Below are 23,119 nucleotides of genomic sequence, written 5' to 3' on the forward strand. Positions count from 1 at the left end.
ATGGTGTGCAAAACTGTGTGAAGATTTCGGGCGAACACTCACGTTCGTTCGAATCGTGCCGGGGACTAAGACAAGGTGATGGACTTTCGTGCCTGTTGTTCAACATTGCGCTAGAAGGTGTCATGTGGAGAGCCGGGTGTAACAGCCGGGTACGATTTTCAACAGATCCAGTCAATTTATTTGGTTCGCGGATGACATGGACATTGTCGGCCGAACATTTGCAAAGGTGGCAGAACTGTACACCCGCCTGAAACGTGAAGCAACAAAAGTTGGACTGGTGGTGAATGCCTCAAAGACAAAGTACATGCTTGTGGGAGGAACAGAGCGCGACAGGGCCCGCCTGGGAAGCAGTGTTACGATAGACGGGGATACCTTCGAGGTGGTCGAAGAATTCGTCTACCTCGGATCCTTGCTAACGGCTGACAACAACGTTATTAGTGAAATACGAAGGCGCATCATCTGTGGAAGTCGGGCCTACTACGGGCTCCAGAAGAAACTGCGGTCAAAAAGATTCGCCACCGCACCAAATGTGTCATGTACATGACGCTTATAAGACCGGTTGTCCTTTACGGACATGAAACATGGACAATGCTCGAGGAGGACTTGCAAGCACTCGGAGTATTCGAGAGACGGGTGCTTAGGACCATCTTTGGCGGTGTGCAAGAAGACGGTGTGTGAGTGCGTGAGCTCGCCCAACTCTACGGCGAACCCAGTATCCAGAAGGTAGCTAAAGCCGGAAGGGTACGATGGGCAGGGCATTTTGCAAGAATGCCGGACAGCAACCCTGCAAAGATGGTGTTCGCTTCCGATCCGGCAGGTACGAGACGACGTGGAGCGCAGCGAGCGAGATGGGAAGACCAGGTGCAGAACGACTTGGCGAGCGTGGGGCGTATTCGAGGATGGAGAGATGCGGTCTCGAACCGTGTATTGTGGCGTCAAATTTTTGATTCAGTGTTATCTGTAGACTAAATAAATGAAATGAAGGGGTAAGGGAACGAACGACTGTCTTGCGTTGCTTTCTTCAGAAATTCAGCTTACCTTCGCTAAAAAAGAGCAAATGGGCTCAGTGTTTTTGGACATTAAGGGGGCTTTTGATTCAGTTTGCGTCGATGTCTTAGCTTAGCTTAGCTTAGCTTTGACTGACTACACATATCTATGGTTGCTACTCCGTGATTGACCAGAATCAGTGAAATTGCACAAAGAATCAACTGAATGATTGACTGGGATTGTTCAAGCATTCTCATTGTGCAAGTTTCAGTGACTCTAAAATTCAAATAATCAATAACGGCGCCGGCCACGTCCTTGTAGTCAGTTAGGAAGAAGGAAGGAATATTAGTAGGTGGTTTTTGCTATTTGAAGACCGTGTTTCCCCCGCGTCTCCACAAAAACCACAGGAAGGATTATCAGTTAATTGGTAGGCATCGTTGGATCTGGATTCACTCTGATAAGCGATACGACCGTGTCATTCTTTATACACAGTGATTTTACCTAGCCATGAATCGGGCGCGAAAAGTAGTACAAACTAACTACCGGCCTACCGGGAGCGCAATGCAGAACACAATATTTCGACCGATCGCGCGATCGTCGTTCTGCTGTCCGAAACAAGAGAAATCTCGCACTGACCTGATTTTTATTACCGGCCGCGCAAAGCAGAACACAATATTTCGTCCGATCGCGCCATCGTTCTGCTGCCCGAAACAAGAGAAATCTCGCACTGAACTCTGATTTAGTTTGCGTCGATGTCTTATCCGACAAACTCCACGAGTGTGGACTTTCACCAATTTTGAACAACTATTTGTACAATTTGTTGTCAGAGAAGCGTATGAGTTTTTCTCATGGTGACTCGGCAACTTCACGAATTAGCTACATGGGTCTCCCTCAGGGCTCATGTTTAAGCCCCCTTCTTTACAATTTTTACGTCAGAGACATTGATTAATGTCTCACGCTAAATTGCTCGTCAAGACAGCTTGCAGATGATTGTGTTGTATCCGTTTCGGGGCCAACCGCAGTTGATCTGCAAGGACCATTGCAAGATACTCTGGACAATTTGTCGAATTGGGATTTAAAGCTGGGTATCGCATTCTCTCCGGAGAAAACTGAGATGGTTGTCTTTTCAAAAAAACATAAGTCGGCAAAGTTCCCGCTCCAACTGATGGGTAAAGCAATCACTCATAGCATGTCTTCTAAATACCTCGGGGTCTGGTTCGACTCGAAATGTACCTTTGGGAGGCACATTGTGTATCTGACACAAAAATGCCAGAAAAGAATCAACTTCATGCGAACAATAACGGGAACTTGGTGGGGAGCGCATCCCGAAGATCTTATCACGTTGTACCGACCAACCATTCTGTTGGTTCTCGAATACGGTAGTTTCTGCTTCCAGTCCGCGGCGAAAACTCACATGCTAAAGCTTCAACGGATTCAGTACCGCTGTCTCCGTATCGCGTTGGGTTGTATGAATTCGACTCATACGATGAGTTTAGAAGTACTTGCGGGAGTACTTCCTCTGACAGATCGTTTCGCGGAATTATCGCTCCGGTTCCTCATCCGTGGTGAGGTTCTCAATCCATTGGTCATTAACAACTTCGAGAAGCTGCTTGAACAAAACCCTCAATCTCGTTTCATGAGTATTTACCACTGGTATATGACGCTGGAGGTAAGCCCATCTTCGGTTGACACCAATCGTGCTAACTTCTTAGACTCCTACAGTTCCTCTGTATCATTTGATCTGTCCATGAAGCAGGAGGTTCATAGAATACCAGACTTCCTTAGTGCGGAGGTAATACCTCCATTATTTGCAAGCAAATACGGGCACGCCAGCCAGGAGAGAAGCTTTTTCACAGATGGGTCAAAAACGGATGACTCCACTGACTGGCTTCGGTGTTTTTAACGTTTTTCATAGCGCCTATTTTAAGCTCAAAGATCCTTGTTCCGTGTATACTGCTGGGGTAACAGCTATACACTATTCACTCGAGAGCAAATCGCATCTCTACCTCCTGACCACTTTATAATCTTCACCGACAGCCTAGGTTCACTGGAGGCTGTTCGGTCAATGAAACCGGTGAAGCACTCAGCGTATCTCCTAAATGGGATATGAAAAGCTCTATCGAAACGGTCATTTACAATCACCATGGCTTGGGTCCCGTCTCATTGCTCGATTCCGGGAAATGAGAAAGCGAACTCTTTGGCTGAAGTGGGCGCTGTGGAAGGTGATATTTACGATAGGCAAATCACCTTCGATTAATTTTTCACATTAGTTCGTCAAGAAACCTTGACAAGTTGGTAGCAAAAATGAACAAATGGGGAGTTGGGTAGATGGTTGTATTTAATTTGCTCGCAGGTGTCGAAGCGTCCATGGTTCAAAAAATTGAATATGGGACGAGACTTCATTCGAACCATGTCTCCAGAATGAATTTATTTATTTATTGTACATGGTCTTCAACTTGTAAATTGCACAGACTGATTGTTTGACTTAATCCTATTTTTAAAAACTAATTTGGTAACATTAAAGTCGAAAAAACAACACACTTCGTTGAATAGTCTGCAGCATAAGTCCAATGGATTATTTTGACCGTAGTGTGTGCGGTGACCACGGATCTCGTCTAATGTCCAATCACTACACTTTAAATGCACATCTTTTCAGAGTGGGGCTCTCAGAGGGTAATCTCTGTGTTTGCGGCGAAAACTATCAGGATGTCGATCATTTATAGTTGAACTTTTTGAAACATCACAGATAGTCTGTCTTTCAAGAGTTGATTTGATTTGTAGAATTGGAACAGGTTGAATGTTGTTTAATTATATAGATCCCCTAAACGTTAAAATGTATTTACTGCAATCGTGAATCAGATTTATAAACTTGATAGTGATTGTTCAGGGATACGGAAATTTTGTATTCCGTAGATATTTACATAAACTGCACAAAACGTTGTATTTCTCAACCTATTAATCAATTACCTGTTAGACAAGTTTACAAAGATGTTTATGAATATGTATTTTTTTTTGCTCTGCTCAAGATAGTTATAGAATCATTCAAAGTTATCGCATAATTTACATTTTAGCTATGAAGTGTCTTATTTCACAGTCAATAATATTTACAAAATTGGAATCACTGAATTGTCATTTTATGATTCATATTTTCATCCTGATAGGATAAAATTTTTGATCAAAATTAAATGTCAATTTAAATTTTAAAAATATATAAGGGGGGAAGGGGTTTTAATTTATTTTTGCTCTTTATCGTTTCAGAGAGCGAGCAAAGGCGCTTAAACCTAGGCTAATTAGCCAGGGCAAGGCTTATACCTTCGCCCCACCCGAGGGAAATCATCAGCCAGGATAACGGAGTGATATAAATTTCTTAGCAAAAACACTTCCAACGTTTTTTCACCAAAGTTCTATCATTTGCTTATAATGATACTCCTAAACCTCAAACCCTACCAACCATCCAACTCCTTGACATCTATGAGGGCGTCGGTGAGTCGCTGGCCTCTCGTTAAGTAGATGTCATATCATCATTTCCTTCCCTTCCCTAGTAACGGAGAAGATGGGCGTGGCCAGCAATGGTAGCTTTCATGCTTTATCATTAGGACCCCCAATTGGATTGCCATTAAATCCCAAATGGAAATCCATAAGCGATTGGGGTAAGAATGTTAAAGAATATACATGACAGCTATCATTAGGACCCCCAATTGGATTGCCATTGCTTGCTTGCTTTGTCTCGCGGTTATTCACATTTGCTGCATTCGGTGATAGTGCTTGTTTTGCTGTTAGAGGAAACATTTCATAATCTAGATGTGTGTAATCGTAAACATCGTACAGTTTCGATTTCCTACGGGTAGAGTTTTCCATTAAATAAATAAGTCCAATAAATAAAAAAAAATTAAAACAAGTGTTTGATATACCTTCCTAACTCGATGGTCCCTTCAGTATCGATCTTCTGACTATACAGATGTCAACAAATGAACATGTTATTTGTAAGTTCGTGAGATCATCCTGACTACATGTTTTATGTCGTGAGAATGTAAGACAAAACATCTTAAAAACAAAAATTGAAAATCACATGTTATCAGCAAATCTTGCAAAATTTCTGTCTGTCTGATCTTTATAGATTCCGAAACCCCTGAACCGATCGGCGTGAAAATTTGTATGCAGAGGTTTTTGGGGCCGGGGAAGGTTCTTAAAATGGTTCTAGAACCCTCCCCCCTTTGGAAAGGGGGGGGGCTTCCATATAAATTAAACAGAAAATTCTGCAAAACTCAATTTCAGGTGAAACGAAGTTCGTCGGGTCTGCTCTTGTAATATAAAATATCTTCTATGATCAATGAACTGTTCAACAAAAATCCTTTCACAACTTTCTTCGAACTTGTTTTGTAATTCATATTGCTAACCATCTCACTAAAAAAAGATGCATTCGTTGTTACTCGGGATGTTTATCTGTGCTTGATTTGTCAATATACAACCTAACATAAATACCTATTCGTCATATAATTCGTGTTCCAAATCCTACTCTTGGTTGCTTTCCTTTTTAATGTCACAAACCGATAAGGGGCCGTACACTAATTATGTAAGCAGCTTTTCTGAGTTTTTCAACCCTCCTCCCCCCATGTAAGATTTTCTTCATACAATTTAATTTTTATTTATATGGAGCGTAAGAAAATGGCAGACCCTCCCTCTTCTTTTTCCGTAATCGCTGACACCCACGAGCATCATTATTGATGCGAAATTGTGTCATGATAAATGTGAAACTAGGTTCACTTTTAAATTTACATGGCTGTATTATTGAAACAAAAATGATAAAGTACCAGACGGGAATCAAACATTGGTTCACTGCGTGAGTGCCACTCATGTTACCACCCAGCCATCACCGCTTCCTGAGGAAGTAGAGATTAAAGTGAAACAAGTTCTACATTCTTCCGCGTATGCTATGTTCATTGCATCAACCCGTCGGCTGCTTGGGTGCGTGTGTTATCATTTCATACTTTCATCGCACCGGTTGCTGTGCTTTGGGTTTGATGGATGTAAACTTCAGTTTGTTCTTCATTGAAACTGTGGCGATTGAACTGAAACTTTCGTGTGCATCCAAATTGACTGAAAAATACATCTCAATTCATATTACGTTTTGCGTTATTGTGTCAGCTTTTTCAATTACGTCACCTGTAACATTCATAATTTTTTGGTGTGTAATTACGTGGTACTTATGAGAGTGTCGTTGAGTCGGGGGCCTCTCTATAAGTTAGTACTACATCAATACTTCCTTTCTCTTCCAAGTTACGGTGACGATGGGCTTGACCAGGGGTAGTGATCCTCATACATTTAAGATTTTCGTCCTAGATAATTTTTGCCATTACAATGGAATCCTGATTATTTTAAACATCATTAAAACTATATAAAAATAGTTTTTGTTATTTTGAAATACAAGATCATTGAACACCATTGAGGATTGTTATGTCTTTTAATAAATGATATAGTTGGAACGGGTAGTTTCTGAGGTTGTATTGTACTTCATTTATTAGAATTTATTTGGTAAGGAAACGACACCCATCCAGTGGTTGAATACTCGACACCAATTTGAACCACCGATGTAATTTCGGTACCTTTTAACATGTAATCTAACGATAGTGAGATTGAATATAAAGAAAGATCCAGAAGTTCCAGATCCTATTCGTATTACTTTACCAGCATACACAGTTGTCAAATTAAAACCATTACACAAATCGTAGAAATGGATGCTCTATTACCAGTTGTCCAGTGATGATTACAGAAGAGAGACTACGCTCCACAGCTGTCGACAGCTAATCAATGCATTCGACCTGCTGGAATTTATTTGAGCTTCAAGTTCCTAAAGAAACCAACTGAGTAGAATTGATTTAATAAACACCGACACATCCGACATGAAGACGTTTAATGGAAGTTAGATTCGGAAGCGATGACAATTTACTTCGAACGCTCATTAAACAATGCTTCTTATGTGTATAATAATTAGGTATTAAGCCTGTTGATTGTATTTAATAAAAAAGCAATAAAGAGTGAAAGCGGAAGCACTAAGATCCGGTACATAAAAAAGAAATATTCTCTCCTCGGAGTAGGCAAAGCAATGATCCATCAATTATCAATGAGGCACCTTGCGTCTCCATTACAGAGTCACAATTTCATCCATTTTCCAAAATCTCATACTTTCAGAATATCGGCTACTGATCATTTGCATTTTCAAGGGAAGACTCTCACTCCCGCCAATCTCACCCGCCTTCAACGTTTTTCTCGTTGTTCTCTCACTGCTAGGAGTTACTGAGTGAGACTGCTGCATCCGGTGATGAGACCGGCTTCGTCGTTGTTGTTGGCGGTCTTCTATCGCACAATCTTTTTCGATACGGAATTTCTCTTGCTCTCAGCAGAGGGATGCAGTTCTTTGAGGGATTTTCAAATGTTGAGGATGATGGAGCGTGACTAATGGCGAACCCAAAACAAGTATGCTCAAGAATTTGTGATTGTAGAATGCAAGGATGTTAATAAATGAAGGATGGATATATTTTTATGGCTCTGCTTATACGTTTTGTAGCAAAAGTCCAATTTTCGATACCTTCGATGGAAAACTTTCAGCAGAATTTGTGAAATAATCATGCAACTAGAATGAAGTAACATTCTTTAACATGTCGTGTCAAATTGTCTAGATATCCGTCCTCATATCACAGTTGGTATAGATTGATGGTATTCTCGGTAGTTTACTCTCTTACACTACTAATCAATTTCTTGATATTACATTACATTTTGCCATTAAACTAATCCTCACTTCTAAGAACATTTTTGTATATAGTAGTTTTTTAACTACTATATACATTTTTACCAAAAACTTCACTTTAGAACCGTTCTAACCATTCTAACATGCTCCGCGGACCACGGTCTGGCGCCACCTCGGGCACAATGTAATCAGGAGCTCGTTCGTTGTCCCGCAAGAGTCAACGCCAGAAGGCAGCATCATCGTATGCATCGAATCGGTCGGGTCGGATGCTCGGATGTTTATGCTCCGTCGTCTGGTCTCGACACTTGTTCAGTCTTTCGTGGACCGGTATCCGAGTTGGACGTTTTTCGCCTAGCGCGTAACCGCGGTAGTCTTCCGGGCTCTAAAGTTCATCATTATCATCCCACATCCGACTTCGGTGGTGCTGAGTTGTGCTGCGTTGAGGGGGAGTTCCTCGCCCCACCGACTGGATTCGGGGTTGCCGCCAGCCGCCAGACGTACGCCGTCTTCTCGGGGTAGGGGTTGATAGACATTCTTGGAGGATTTATCTCGCTGTGTGATGGTGATGGCAGGCCGCGCGGTTTCGGAAATTAAATGAGTTGATACACACGCGGCTGGTATTGGAGTCCATCTGCTTGTTGTCGTCTTGTGATTAATTAATTACAGTGATTTCGAAAATTGGATCAAATGTGATATCGCATGCTGTTGTCGACGTCGCGCCGGTTGTGGGTTGGTTTGATGTGACATGTTTTCGCTTTTATGAGTAGTAGAGCGTTAAATTCCTTACGGGGTTCGTGGAACATTGTTGCCTCTTGAGTAAACGGGGAATATTCTCCGCCTTCGCTTCGCGAGCGATAAGTAAGTGAGTCTTAAGCGCGGACTAAAGCAGTGGGGGAAGTTTATGAGTTTGTAGTGAATAAAGTATGAACGCATAGTCGTAATAAATAAAGTAAAAGTTTATCATGAAATCTCAGCTAAAGACCTAAATATATATTTTTTTCAGTAGGTTAATAGTGAGCAAATTAAATTTAGCAGTTGTACACTTTTGCACATAGCACAGGATTCTTCTCCCAATCTTCTTAAAAAATGTTCAAAACGAGAATTTGATAGATTCCATTTAAAATTCGTTCTGCAAACTAATTTAAAAATCATGTTTGTTATCAAGTCTGCATTCAAATATTTATTATTTTCAATATGTTTTCTAATCGGTTTTACTCCATGAATTATAGTTGCTTACATCGCGTGCTGAGTGCAAAATCTCGCCTCTTGTCACACACTTTCGGCATTGATGACTGCATAGTGTTTAATTCAGTGGGTTTTGCTCCTTTTTAGGAGTGGCAATCGTAAACAAACGTAACGCAAACCAAGAAATTTCAAACATTGTTCCCAGCAGAACGATGTGTGAACAGCACAACAAGGAAACCATACCGGAATAAATCTGATTATATTTTACCAGTATTAGACACTACAAATTTGTTCCCAACGGATTGAATCACGGTGATTTGGTGAACTAAAAGCATCAACAGTCTTATAACTGGTAAGTAATATTTATAATTTGAAAGGGTTTTACATGAAATAATTACCCAAGTAATCACTTAGCACTTCGGCAGTGAAGAGAGATCAGCTTCCATGCTCGACGAATTGAGGTAATGTCTGTATGTGTGTATGTATTTGTGTAAGTATGTATGCATTTATGTGTGTATGTATGTATGGAAAAAAGCAAACCTCTTCTTATCAAGTGAGATCAAGGTTTTTCTGACTCGTTTTTGGATCCCAATAAACTTTGTAAAAATGGGCTTGGAATCCCCGCTTTCCGCATCGCGTTTGAAATTTATATGGAGATTAGTATGAGAAACGTCCTTTTTTACATGTTTGCTCCTATTGGTTTCAATTCAATCACGTCACTCAATACGTTTGCATAATGACTGAAGGATGCCGACATACTTTACTGAAGAAGGTATGATGCTGGCACGAATACAAAAAAATGGTATAACGCTCCGAAGATGGATTGTTTGAACCGTGTGCGAGAAATCAATGTTTCTGCCAGCACTACCGGCCTATTAGGAGGCTAATCCCTTCTTCCTTCTTACTCAGTTAAATTATTGGTCCAGAATAAACGATTTTTTGCATATGGTTTGAACAATCAAACTTTTAAGCGTCATAACTTTTTTGCAACGTTCCAGCAACGTACCTTCTTCAGCAAAGTTCTTCCGCATTATTTGGGTTATACTTTAACGCCATGTGCCACTTGATTCACAATGAACTAAAACCTCTAGGAGTAAAAATGAAATAAAATGCGTTTTCCCATTCCCATAAAAACTTGAAACGCGATGCGGAAAGCGAAGAAGCAATCAATCGGGCCCTAATTCTGCGCAGTTGATTGGGACCCTAAATGGTTTTGAAAAACCATTGATTTGAAAAAAATTACCATGATGCCCGATTCTAGTATGTATGTGTGTGTGCGGAAAAAAATAAAAAAAAGAAAATTGGCCCTATCGACACTGGCGGCTCCAGAGCTATGGAAATTCTGGGGCACTAGCATTCGTTGCGTGAATAATTAATTTATAGCTTGGCGTCAGTAAGAACTACAATTATGATGAATCAATTGAAAAAATATCAGGCAATTTAAAATATTATGAAATGTTTTATTGCATTTTATCGTCTTCAAAATGAAATGCAGTTATCTAATGTATTGAAAAAGATCTCTGGAAATTCTTAGGAATTGTTTATCAAAAACTTACAATTCAAAAATTATTTTAGGGTTTCCTTCGGATGCCATTGGAAATTCCATTTACTCGGAAATTTCTCCATTAATTCCTACGGAATTTTCAGTATTAAAAAAATCCTTACCACAAATCTAGCGCAAAATTTCAGGATTTTCCTTATGAGTTTTAGAACGAATTGCTAACGGAAGTGACAATGGAACTCCTGGATGTATTTCTTCGGGTATTCCTAAAGCAATTTTTTAAAATAAAGTTGGAAGGAGTTCCCAAACCAATTTCCGCAGACATCTCTAAAGCCATTTCCAAAAGAAATCATAAAGAAATTTCCGTAGGAATTTCGACCAAATTTCAAACAATTTCCTAAGAAAGTTTTAAAAGAATTTCCGAAGAGGTCTTGCAAGTATTAAAAAAAAATCTCATTATGCAAGTATATATTCTTTAAGGATTTTTAAGGTTTTTCAAAAGAATTTCTGGATCTATCTAAAAAAATCCTGAGAATTTGCCGAAAGAATCCTTGGAGTAAATTCTGAAGAAATTATTTAAGGAATTCACAGAGAAATTCTTGAATTTCGAAAATTCCTCCAGGAATTGGTTCAGAAATTCTAAAAGAATTCTTAGACAAATTTTTAAGGAATTTTCGAAAGAACTCCTTTTAAGGATTAAAATGAATTTTTGAAGGTATTTATAGACTTTATTGCGGAAGATTTTTGAAGAAATGCTTTGAGAAAGAAGAAATTCACGATGGAATTCTTGAAGAAATTTTCGAAGGTATTCCTGAAAGAATTTCTGTATAACCAACCTAATTAATTCTTGGAGGAGAATTTTCCGAACAAAATTTTGAATAAATTAATAAACCTGAATGATTACTGAAAAAAATTCCGAAGTAACTCTTGAAGTTAATTTCCAAGGAATTTTCGAGAATTTCCGAAAAAATATGATGATGGATCGACTGCAATCCCGATAATGTTTGTTTCTTTGGCAAGTCTTAATTGAAGATTCAAAACAGGGTTTTGTTTTATTACAGTACAAATTTTCGAAGGACTTCCCTGAGAAATTCTCGGCAGAATTCCCGAAGGAATTCTTTCAGATGTTCCTAAAGGAATTCTTGTAGGAATCTTAAAATAATATGAAAATTTTAATAGGAATTTGTTTGGTTTCTTTTTCATTCGAGAATTCTTTTAATAATTATTTAGGAAATTTCTTCAACAATTCCTTCAGAAATTCGTTTAGAGATTCATGTCCCAAATCTATTCAGGTTGTTCTTCGGAAGTTTCTTTGAGAGCTCCTCCAGGAATAATTTATAAAATTCCCCCCGTAGGGATTTTTAAACAAAAACTCCCAAAAGGCATTTGTGAATTTCTCCAGAAATTCCAATGTAAAATTCCTTCCAACATTCCTGCAGGAATTATTCCAGAAATTTATTGAAAAAATAATTCGAAAATACCTCTGGAAAACCCTTTGGGAATTTCTTGAAAAAATACCTACGGAAATTGTTTTATGAATACCTAGGTAATTGTTTTTGGAATACCTTCAGAAATTATTTTAGGAAAAATCTTTGAGAAATGTCTTTGGGAATAACTTGAATAGTCCATTTTTTTCCGGGAATACTTTTCGAAATTTCTTCGAAAATTCCTTTAGAATTTACGCCGAATGCCTCTACAAATTCTTTTAAGAATTTCTTCCGGAATTCTTTTAGAAATTCCTTCGGTAAATTCTTTAGGAATTCTTTGGTATATTCCATTGGAAATTTGTTTGGAATTCCTTCGGAAGACCCTTCAAAAATTCCTTTAAGAATATCTACGGAAATTGATTCAAGAAAGCCTTTCAAAATTTCTTTAGGAGTATTCCTTTTATGAATTTCTTTATGAATTTCATTGGCAATTCCAATTCCAACTCCATATTTTTTTTAATGAATTGTATCAGTAACTAGGTATTTCAGGATTTCTCAAACTAATTCTTCCAATAATTTATTAAAAATTACCTTCCGAAACTCTAGGAAGAAATTCTTGGAATTATTTCAAAATTCCTCTTATATCTTCAGAATTTCACCCAGGAATTCTTGCGAAAATTCCTTCTGGAAGCCCTTCAGACATTCCTCTGGAACTTTAATTAGAAATTTCTTAAGACTTTCGGATATTCCTTTAGAATTTCTTTAGGCAATCGGAAATTCATTTAGGAATCGTTCAGAAATTACTTCAAGAGTTCCGTCGGATATTTCATCTGGAAATTCCATTGACATTTCCGTTAGAAACTCTTCCAATATTTCCTTGAGGTTTTTGTAAGAAGGAATTTTGTATGGTTTTACTAAAAGCAAAAGGAAGTTTTGAAGAAACATCCGGACGAATTTACAAGGGCGTCTTTACAGGATTTTTCGAAGGTATCCCTGGAGGAAATTCCTGGAGTGGAGTGGAAGGATTTTCAAATTGACGGGTTACATGCTAAGCTTCAGCAGTGATTATAAAAATTGGCGAGAAATCATTTTTTTAATTCATTTTGGCGTGTATATGGTTTCCCTTGAAAAACACAGATACAATCGAACTTTTTTTTTCTCAAAAACTGCAATTCACTCAAATAATTCGAAATACATGTAAAATGATAGAAATAATTGAATCTATCTACCTAAAGTGCAATTTTGACCTTCCTTCCTCTTATAACATGTTATATAAAGCACGAGAAAGGCACCATCAAATCTAGGTAGATTTTTCTAAGTTCTTTGACGTAGGACTACGTCTTTATTTTCGATGCGGATTTGGAGGTACATAAGAGAATTTTGAAAAAAGACGAGCATTTCTCTACGGATTTAACAATAAGGAAAAATAATGCATATGGCAGGAACTGGTGCTAGGAGTCAAACATTTTCATATGCAATTTAAATATTTTTTTGAAACTGATTAAATGTTCTGTTCTTTAATGAATCAGAAACAATTGAAAGTATAGTCCCATTAGAGTAATATGTTAACGTATTGTATCCTCAGTATGGATACGATATGTTCTACCATCAAAAAACTATATATTGATCCGATGGTACATTTTTATCCGGGTCACCCGGTATCAGGCAGTGGTGGGAGTTTTATTTTTTTAAACGTGGGTGTTTGCCCGAAATAAGGCAGTGGTGGATGTGATTCCATCTTCAAAGGTAGGCGTTTGTTGGAATTATGGAAGTGGTGGATGTGATCCTTTCTTTAAAAGAAGGCGTTTGCCCCGAATAAGGCAATGGTGGATGTGAACCCTTCTTTAAAAGTAGGCATTTGACCGGAATAAGGTAAAGGTAAATGTATTTTTTTTAGAAAGTTTGCCCGCTATAAGGCTATGGTGGATGTAATTCTTACGTTGGATGTAGGAGAGCCTGGTATATTTGATCCCTTCTTTAAAAGTAGGTGTTTGCTCGGAATTAGATCTACCGTTTTGTTTGCTTGTTATTCCAAAAATTTACTACCATCAGTCTAAATTAATCAGAACATATTCTCGACCCACTTTATCTGTGTGAAAAAAATACAATAAAAACCCCTTCCCTTTAACAGTTGCAATTTATGCCAAATGTCCATTATGCCAAATGACCCACTCATTGGCATAACTAATGAAAAATCTTTGAATGCTTTATTGATTTGCTTCGAACCTAGAATACATTATATATATATATATATATATATATATATATATATATATATATATATATATGTATATATATTAAATGTTAGATAAATTAGTTATTTAAATTATTTTCTTCGGCTTACAATTCAGTGGCCCGACAATTCACACGAGCTTTCAAACGGCGATCTGATTGCAAGAAACAAACCTTAAAAAAATCAATTCTGCCTTTTGATATTTGTCGATAATTTTCAATTTAATTAACAAATTTTGTAACAAATTAACTTAGAGGAACAAATTTAACGCATATTTTCAAATTTACTGTCTGAGAAAATTTTTGCACGAGTTGTCACCTAACTTCATTTTTTCACGCCTACTTTGAAATTTTTCACTGGTTAAATTGCTGCGGCTACAATTAGTTTAGAAAAGCTAAATGGGTCTGTGCAGCAGTGTTGGGAAAAACTCAAATTCTCAAATTTCATCCACGATTCAAATCAAGCGCGAGTGAAACCCAACCCAACTGACGGCCCAGAGAATTGTTCACGATTCGACTCGCGATTTGTATCATTGTGTGATTCCTACGTGTTCTTCTTCTTTGAATTAATCAAATTAGCTTTCTTTGCGTAAAACATTGGATAATAAGTCCTTACATAACATAAAATACGCTTAGACCGGTCTTGGCGTTTTCCGTGCTGTATCTTTTTTCGGTGAATGAGTGAAACGAAGCAATTCTGCGCAAAAAAACACAAGCGAGTTAGTTCGCACATGAGGCTACTATGATTTAGATTTGAGCATGATTTTTCCAACACTGCTGTGGAGTTTTTAAAATCCATCCGAAAGAAATCCAAGTTCTCTCTTATTTAATTTTTAGTTATATTTAGATAGTGGAATGTATAGATGAGCAAAAATAAATCCGATGTCTCCCAACGAACTGTCAAATGTGTCTCCACACGAGCATGACGTCACGATTTCAATGAAAATATAAAGGGGTGTGATATCATATGCACCTGGCTCCCGGTCAAAAAAACGAACCCAACCATGCTTACGCTCATCTATAGATTCTACTATCTATACTTTTAGTTACCAAAATCAGGATTTGTTAGACAATCTAAGGTAACCTAAGCCATAGTAAGCACCTTATGTAATTTGAAACTAAATCAACTTGACCAAAATTTCATGTTTCCTTAATATCAAAACTAGGAAGTTCAGTATTTTACTTGAATTTTTTTGTTCGATCAAAATCTAAGAAATTTCAAAATGTTATCTTACATTGTTGCAACATCCTTCGTGTTTAGCATTATAACAATTGGCCGTAGTGATATGTACAATATACCTACTTATGCAAAGTAGAAAATTTTCTAGGGGGTGCTAGGTAGATTCCAGGTGGGTCTAAACCCCTTCCTAGCCCCTCTGTAGTTACGCCAATGGACCCACTCTTTTGTTGCAGCTCAAATTGACCGTTATGCCTAAAGGTCTTTATTCCAAATGACCCAGACCCATATACCCATACAGTGACCGGCATAATAAAAAGCCCACTTGCCGTTTTTCATACAAAATGGTCAACTTTGGAGATCTAGATCTCGATTGCGTGTGAACTAATTTTGCTGAAAATTTGACCAGAGCTCAGATATAACTTGAATTTTACCACACCTGAGTTTCGACCATGTTGATTCATAGGGTAAAATATTATTGCGGTAATGCAGATGGCGGACGGTACGTGGAGGAGGCGAATGAACCACGAGTTGCATCAGCTGTTGGGAGATCTATCCATCGTTCACACCGCAAAAATTGGAAGACTGCGGTGGGCTTGGCACGTAGCCAGAATGTCGGACAGTAAGCCGGTGAAAATGGTTTTTGACAACGATCCGACGACAGCAAGAAGGGAGATGCACAGCGGGCAAGGTGGATCGATCAGGTGGAGGACGATTTGCGGACCCTCCGCAGACTGCGTGGTAGGCGAAGTGCAGCCATGAACCGAGCTGAATGGAGAAGACTTTTATGTGCAGCACAGGCCACTCCGGCCTTAGTCTGATAATAAATAAATAAATTTGTTTTTTTTTGCGTGGAGTTTCGATCTACTACCTTGTCACCGCGGATAACGAGGTGAAAATTACTGTGGTGATTGAAATGCGTCTGAAGATGGTCGAGACAAGGTACACGGATAAAAATAGAAAAGCTAAATAGATTAAAATTTAATCTAAAACCATATTCGGTCTATCCACTCATTGCAATGATTATTTGAATGATAAGCTTATAATGATTATTATAATTTTAATCATTGGAAAGATTATTCCGTGTTTATTCATTTATTGAAGATTAAATGCAATATATTCGTTTAGAAGGCTTATTTTATCAAAATAAAGTTTGACGTTTCTAAAATAAAAATAAAAACATCATGCAGTTTTGAGTTTGAGCAGTTTGAGCAGTTTGAGAAATTATGTTTATTGGTATATGCCTGAAATACTTCTTTTTTTAATGATAGAAAGAACATTTATAACAAAAATCGGAATACCGTGACCTGCCCTAATTCCGCGCATCGCCTAATACCGTGGTTTTCATAAAAAATCAGAACCTGGCTATCATGGACATCACATTATTTGGTGAAATGTTCAAACATAATATGTTATAGTTATAGTTCAAATCAAAACTGTGAAAATTACGTAACGGATAATATCCATCAAGGAGTACCTAGCAGTTGTACGACGGTCTGGACACAGGAGCACATGCTGGAAATTCGTCGTTGCAAGTCGTTGCTGAGTTGTGAGACGATTTTCGCCTACATTATTTTTGGTGGTAATCGAGGAAAGTTTTATGCCAAAGGCTTCCGATCCATGTGTCAATCCGGTCACTACATTCGCAGGCACATTTCGCGGCCTTACTTGATGTTCTACAGCTCTTCGATGAACCTAAGCCGAATGGAGTATCCTTCTTGTAGGATCGCAGTAGTCATGCACAGTGGCGCCGGGAGTGGGTGGGACAGGTAGGACATGTCCTACGCATGAATTTTCCTGGGTGGGACAGTCAAAGCATTGTCCTACCCATGATTGTGGTAAGAACATATGAAGTCATTGGATGGCAAGAATTTGTGTGTTAGTAGAAGATGATTTTAAAGTTAATCAGAATCAAAACAATAATCATAGATGTTTTTGGGATCCTAAAGCAATAGACTACTGATTGTTGTTTAGGACTTCAGGCACTTTAAAATCCCTAAAGCGCTCAAAGAAGTCTAGGTTTTACAGAGGTGAAACAGAAGTTGTTGAAATCTGCAGATGCAATTAATTAAATATTTTGGTAGTGGATTATTCAAAGGCAAAAGATACGAATAACTGGTGAGTGCCGTTTGCTTCCAATTTGCAGATACTGGTAACTCAGTGATTGGCAAAAGCACGGATGAAAAGGGAAGCCCAAAATGTATGGTTTGGTTCATTGCGTATCGTGTTCTCACGCGTGACGAATACACACGAACAAAAGCTGTGGTATTCATAACCGAGCGGCATCTCAAGCGAAAGATGATGCTATGTAGGAATCAGTAACCCTGTTCAAAGCTCACGGAAAAAGTCTTCTTCAAACCTCAAAAGGTCTATTGAAATCTGAGGAACCAGAAACATACCGAAGACCGCTCTTAAAGGGTTCTGAGCTCCGAAAACAGATTGACAATCATGCGATTTTTTGGTAGTTTGCTTTGGATCGCTAAATCCTGGAGGTAATATGAAATCCTAGCAGTTAGAAATAATTGATTTTTTTTCCAAATTTCTGTGATCGGTGACTTTTTCTAGAAGCTTTTAAATATATTCGATAATCGATAATGGAAAAGCAATATTTCTCCCAAAAGTTGAGGAAATTTTAACAAACTATACAAATATTCAGGCCACAAGAACTTTTCAAGTTCTGATTATTTTTAGAATTGATTATAAGCAAGCATAACTTTTCCATTTTGAAATGGATTTCATTTGAACATGGTACACACACCTAAAAATAATCATGTAATTTAATTTAAGTAATTTAAGTAACAACGACATATACGAGCGTCACTTTTGACGTAAAATTGGGTGATACTTTAATTTTATATCACAACTTAATTGACAAAAAAAAAGGATAAGAACGAGCATTGAATATAAGCCGCTGAGTAAGAGCCCAACACGTTACCACTCAGCTATCTTCGTCTCTTGAAGGAGGGATGATCGAAGTAAAGCAGGTTCCACGATTTGCACTGAACAAGTTTTTCACTGCATCAAGTCATAGACTGCTAGAGCATTAGGTGCGTCGGGTGCTGTGTTTAGGTTCCATGACATGTAATTTTAAATCATCTAACATTGAAAAATATAAGATTAAGTTTATGTCATGTGGTTTTGTGTCATTTTATTCACATACGTAATCTGTAATATTCATAATTTTTTAGTGTGCAGTTATGCTTTCAGCGGTAGTATAGGTAAAATTTGCATTAATTTCTCAATACCAGAACTGTTGCCCAAATCGGAGACATGATCGGTGGTCTAGTGGCTATCGTTTCTGCCTAAGAGCAGGAGATCATGGGTTCCTATTCTGTATGTCTTAATTCTTTCTGTGTTTCACGTTCTATACCAAAACGATTCCTACCGTTACAGCTTTCACACTAACAGTTGCAAAATCTCCCGTGGCACCGATGGGAGGACGTAGAGTTCTCTGCTCCTTTATTAAGTATAGGTTTCCCAACTAACCATTCTTTTCCCTCCAGCATTCACAAGAACGGGGCCAGGACAGATCTCGACTGTTGAAGAGTGATCAGTCCAAAATTATTATTTGTGTTAACGGATGTAAGTGACACAATAGTCTTGTAAAGCCTGCGAATCGCTTAATTCTATTGTTTATTCCAGAACTGTTGCTCAAATCGCCATTTCCTATTTGTCCCACCCATGACTCGGAACATGGATGCGCCTCGCATATATGTACTTTGACATAAAACTATAATAAAGATTCATTGTCATTGATTCCTGCAATCCACCTGGTTGTATTCTGTTACCTGTCCTCGCTACTCCTCTACACTTCTCCACTGGACTCGATCCTGGGCCAATCGCTTCCAGTCGCCCTGAACATTGAGCGCCCTCAGGTCCTCTTCAACTGCAAAAAGCTATCGTGTACGCGGCCTTCCACTAAGCCTGCGGCCTCTTCCGGGTTCTCTACTAAATATTATCTTCGCTTGACGTTCTTCCGGCATACGAACAACGTGACCTGCCCACCGTAGTCTGCCGTGATCGTGGGGTCCACGGCTCGGAATTCACGTTCTCCGGATCTGGGCCATCGGACTTCTTGAATAGCGGCCACGTTCACTCCAACCTTCTGCAGTTTGCGAGCCAGAAGGGTCACTCGTCCAGGTTCATTTAGGGTCCTGACATTCCAGGTACCGAGTTTCCAATCATAGTCCTTATTTCGTTGCTGGGTCGGTTGCCAAAAATAACGTTCTCTTTTTCTTCTATCTCCATTTTTCGTGGTATTTGAGAGGCTTCAGTGAGCTACCTTACCGGGGTCGCGTTACCTACATCGCGATGATGGGGCTGCCACCTTAGGTATAGCTGACGCGATACAGCATTTCGTTAATCAGCCGCTGGGTACCAGGCAGACGCTGTTTGAGCCGCACCTCCTGGTGAACAGACGCTCGAGGCGAACCTTTTCACTCTAGCTGATGTCAGAAGGACAACAGTGCCCAGGCTGCACTACCAGCTAAGTACACCAACATCTGTATAAAGAAACGCTCATTAAAACATGTTTTGTCAAAGAATAGAATTATTTCCGCACTTACCTCGTCGTTCTTATAATAATGCTGACATTTGCTTATGTCTATGGCTACACGTCGCCAACCAAGGTTGTTAACGTTAATCAACGTTTAACGGCGTTACGTTGAATCGTTTACGTTAATTTCAACGTTCAACGCAAGCTTCTATGGCTCGCTAAATGCCCTGGTTAACGTTGACGTTAACGAAATTCGCTAATTAACGTTAACGTTTCGCGTTAATTTTTCCGTTGATTAACAGAAACCTCAGTAAAGCAGCCTCACAATATCTACATAATGTACAAAATTACAATCCGGCACTAATAAATGAACTATTTTTGCTATGTCGATGTCGGCAGCACCCGGCAGCTTCACTTCCGTACAACGAGCACCTTCTTAGTGACAAAGTACAAGTTTGGTTTGGTTTTGCATCCCGAAATTTTCACTTGTTTATCAAACCGTTGGCCATGACAACGCTTCCGACGATGCATCGCTTCTTGAGAAAATCAACGATGGAATCAATGTTGGCGTTGACGTTGATTCAACGCTTTTCATTGACGTTAACGTTTATTTTCAAAACATTCAACGCAACGCCGTTGACGTTAAATTTTCGAAAAATTAACGTCAACGGCGTTAATCGTTGATTAACGTTAACAACCCTGTCGCCAACCACGCAGTCTACGGAGGGTCCGCAAGTCATCTTCCACCTGATCGATCTACCTTGCTCGCTGCGCACCTCGCTTTCTTGTGCCCGTCGTATCGTTGTCGAGAACCATTTTGACTGGGTTACCGTCCGACATTCTGGCTACGTACCCGGCCCACCGCAGTCGTCCGATTTTCACGGTGTGAACGATGGATGGCTCTCCCAGCAGCTTATGCAACTCGTGATTCATTCGCCTCCTCCACGTACCGTCCGCCATCTGCACCCCACCATAGATGGTACGCAGCGCTTTCCTTTCATCTTTTCAATCCATTTTCTCAAAGTTACGTGCCATAATATCTATGTCGTCGGCGAAGCCAAACAGCTGGACGGACTTATTGAAAATTGTACCACTCGTGTTAATCCTTGCTCTTCGTATTACCCCTTCCAAAGCGATGTTGAATAGCAGACACGAAAGACCATCACCTTGCCGTAACCCTCTGCGGGTTTCGAAGGGATTCGAGAATGCCCCTGAAACTCGAACTACGCACATCATCCGATCCATCGTCGCTTTGATCAACCGTGTCAGTTTATTCGGAAATCCATGTTCGTGCATTTGCTGCCATAGCTGGTCCCGATCGATTATATCATATACGGCTTTGAAGTCGATGAATAGATGATGTGTGGGCACGTTGTATTCGCGGCATTTCTGCAGTACTTGGCGAATGGCGAACACCTGGTCCGTGGTGGAGCGTTCGTCCATAAAACCCGCCTGGTACTGCCCCACGAACTCCCTTTCAATTGGTGCTAGTCGACGGCATAACATTTGGGAGAGTACCTTGTAGGCGGCGTTCAGCAATGTGATTGCGCGGTAGTTGATATAATCCAGTTTATCGCCCTTTTTGTAGATGGGACACACGACACCTTCCATCCATTCCTGCGGCAAAACTTCCTTGTCAGATAGACCATCTCAAATACAGATAAAAATATTTTAACTTCTATGAACATAAAACATGCAAAGTGGTTTCATTCATTTCTCAACTAACGAATCGCCCCTATTCTATGACCAAATTATTTCGGTATACTCTCAATAAATCAGCTATCGCTAGTCATCCGTCAATTTCGGAGATCGTGACCTTCAATTGCGGCATTTGAGCATCACAAAATCATCTTTTTCTGATTTAGTTGTCCAGTGCTATTATTCTCAAGTTGATGATATAAATTAAATAGTGCATGCTCAAGTTTGGTCGCACACATGTATCCTTCAATTCAATTCTGTGGGATAATAAATTAAATGTTAATTTCTTTTACATTTTATAAATGTTCATTGCGTTCAACCACATCCATTCAATCGGAGTTCATAACTTCATTGCCGTATTTTTAGGGATTAGAATCCTGTTGTGAAAGGAAAATAATGGAAGGATACAATCACCACATCAAAGCGATGCTCGTGATTTCTGGGACTAGACGTCGTACTGGAAACCCGAACGAGGAATATTGCGGTGGTATATGGCGGCTACCAGCGACGAGTGAGAAAATGCGAATATAAACAGTGATAGGGTAGAATGGTATTAAATGCACTGATACGATGTGGGCTGAAATGGGAAGATGCCTGAAACTATCCGTGAATACTTTTTAATACCAGTTTGGGAAATGGTGTTCAATTACAAATCTGTTACCGAACTTTTCAAAGCGAATCTATTTGTTGAAAAATTGAATTTTTGAATAACGTCATTGAAAAGCAAATGAAGACTATTATTCACCGTTAGATATTTCTACATTTTTTTGGAATTAAGCAATTCTCAAGAGTTGTAGAAAGAAGCCAAAGCAAAAGAGCATGTTGGGCCAACCTCCCCGAGACCTGCTGGGCCGACGACTGGTTCTTGTGCAATAAAGGACCGAAAACTCTGAGGAGCATTACGAAGCACGCAGGAGGCTTTCGCGGTAATCTCTGGAGTGTATAAATGTTTGAGGATTTGTAAAATTTATAAGCGACGCCGTTGCCGTTGTCGTTCGCCATGTCTTTCGTAGCATTTATTTCTCCTGCCGGTTGTTGTGGTTTGGCCCGAGAACTGAAACTCTTGGCAGTGCTTTGGTAACTGAAGCGGAATCGAGAAGAAAATAAGAAAACGATTCGTATTTTTCTTAATTCAAATCTTATCGGATCTGTTGCACAGAAGCGGAGATATTCGAATCCATTTGGTTCTATGAATTGGCGTCTTGATGAAAGAATCCGAATTGTAAATGAAATTAAATTATAAGAACCCATCTACAAGAAAAGAAAACCCATGGGAAAGTTTTTCAATCCAATTATGATAGAATAAGTTTAAATTTTATAGAATCCAATCTAATGGCTTTAAGTTGGGCATTTATAGATCTATGAAATATGAAATGGAATACATAAGAGCTACCGATAACACTTTCAGCCAGAAACTCTGGATTAAGTGTCGACATAGCCAGTTCCATGTAAGAAATCCATCTGAATCAGACTTTTTTCGCCTGCGAAAATTATGCCGGAACCGATTAAGATTGAATGTAAGACCAATGGCTGAAGTGAAAAGTAGACTAGTTTACCACTCAACAACTAGCAACTTCGAATACTGGTTATTAAGTTATATCATGTAAAGGTTGATTCGAGTTAATTGAGGTTGTCTAAAGGACTAATAAATATTTCAGTAAGTCATATTCAA

The 23,119-nt window shown here is 39.1% G+C and overlaps 1 protein-coding gene across 8 annotated transcripts in view; it reads left to right on the plus strand.

The window, feature by feature from the left end:
* The first annotated feature begins 8,058 nt into the window (after window positions 1-8,058).
* The window catches only part of LOC134210761 (peroxidasin), a 671,031-nt gene continuing 655,970 nt past the window's right edge, over window positions 8,059-23,119 (plus strand). The window contains exons 1-2 of one of the 8 annotated variants that reach the window (XM_062687010.1): window positions 8,059-8,734; window positions 9,123-9,269. The gene's annotated coding sequence lies outside the window, so the exon portion shown is untranslated. Of the gene's footprint in view, window positions 8,735-9,064; window positions 9,270-23,119 lie in introns of all 8 variants that reach the window. The other 7 variants (XM_062687008.1, XM_062687009.1, XM_062687011.1 and 4 more) reach the window with 7 other exon arrangements.

The sequence above is a fragment of the Armigeres subalbatus genome, chromosome 2 (assembly GCF_024139115.2).
Source record: "Armigeres subalbatus isolate Guangzhou_Male chromosome 2, GZ_Asu_2, whole genome shotgun sequence".
NCBI classification, from domain to species: Eukaryota; Metazoa; Arthropoda; class Insecta; order Diptera; family Culicidae; genus Armigeres; species Armigeres subalbatus.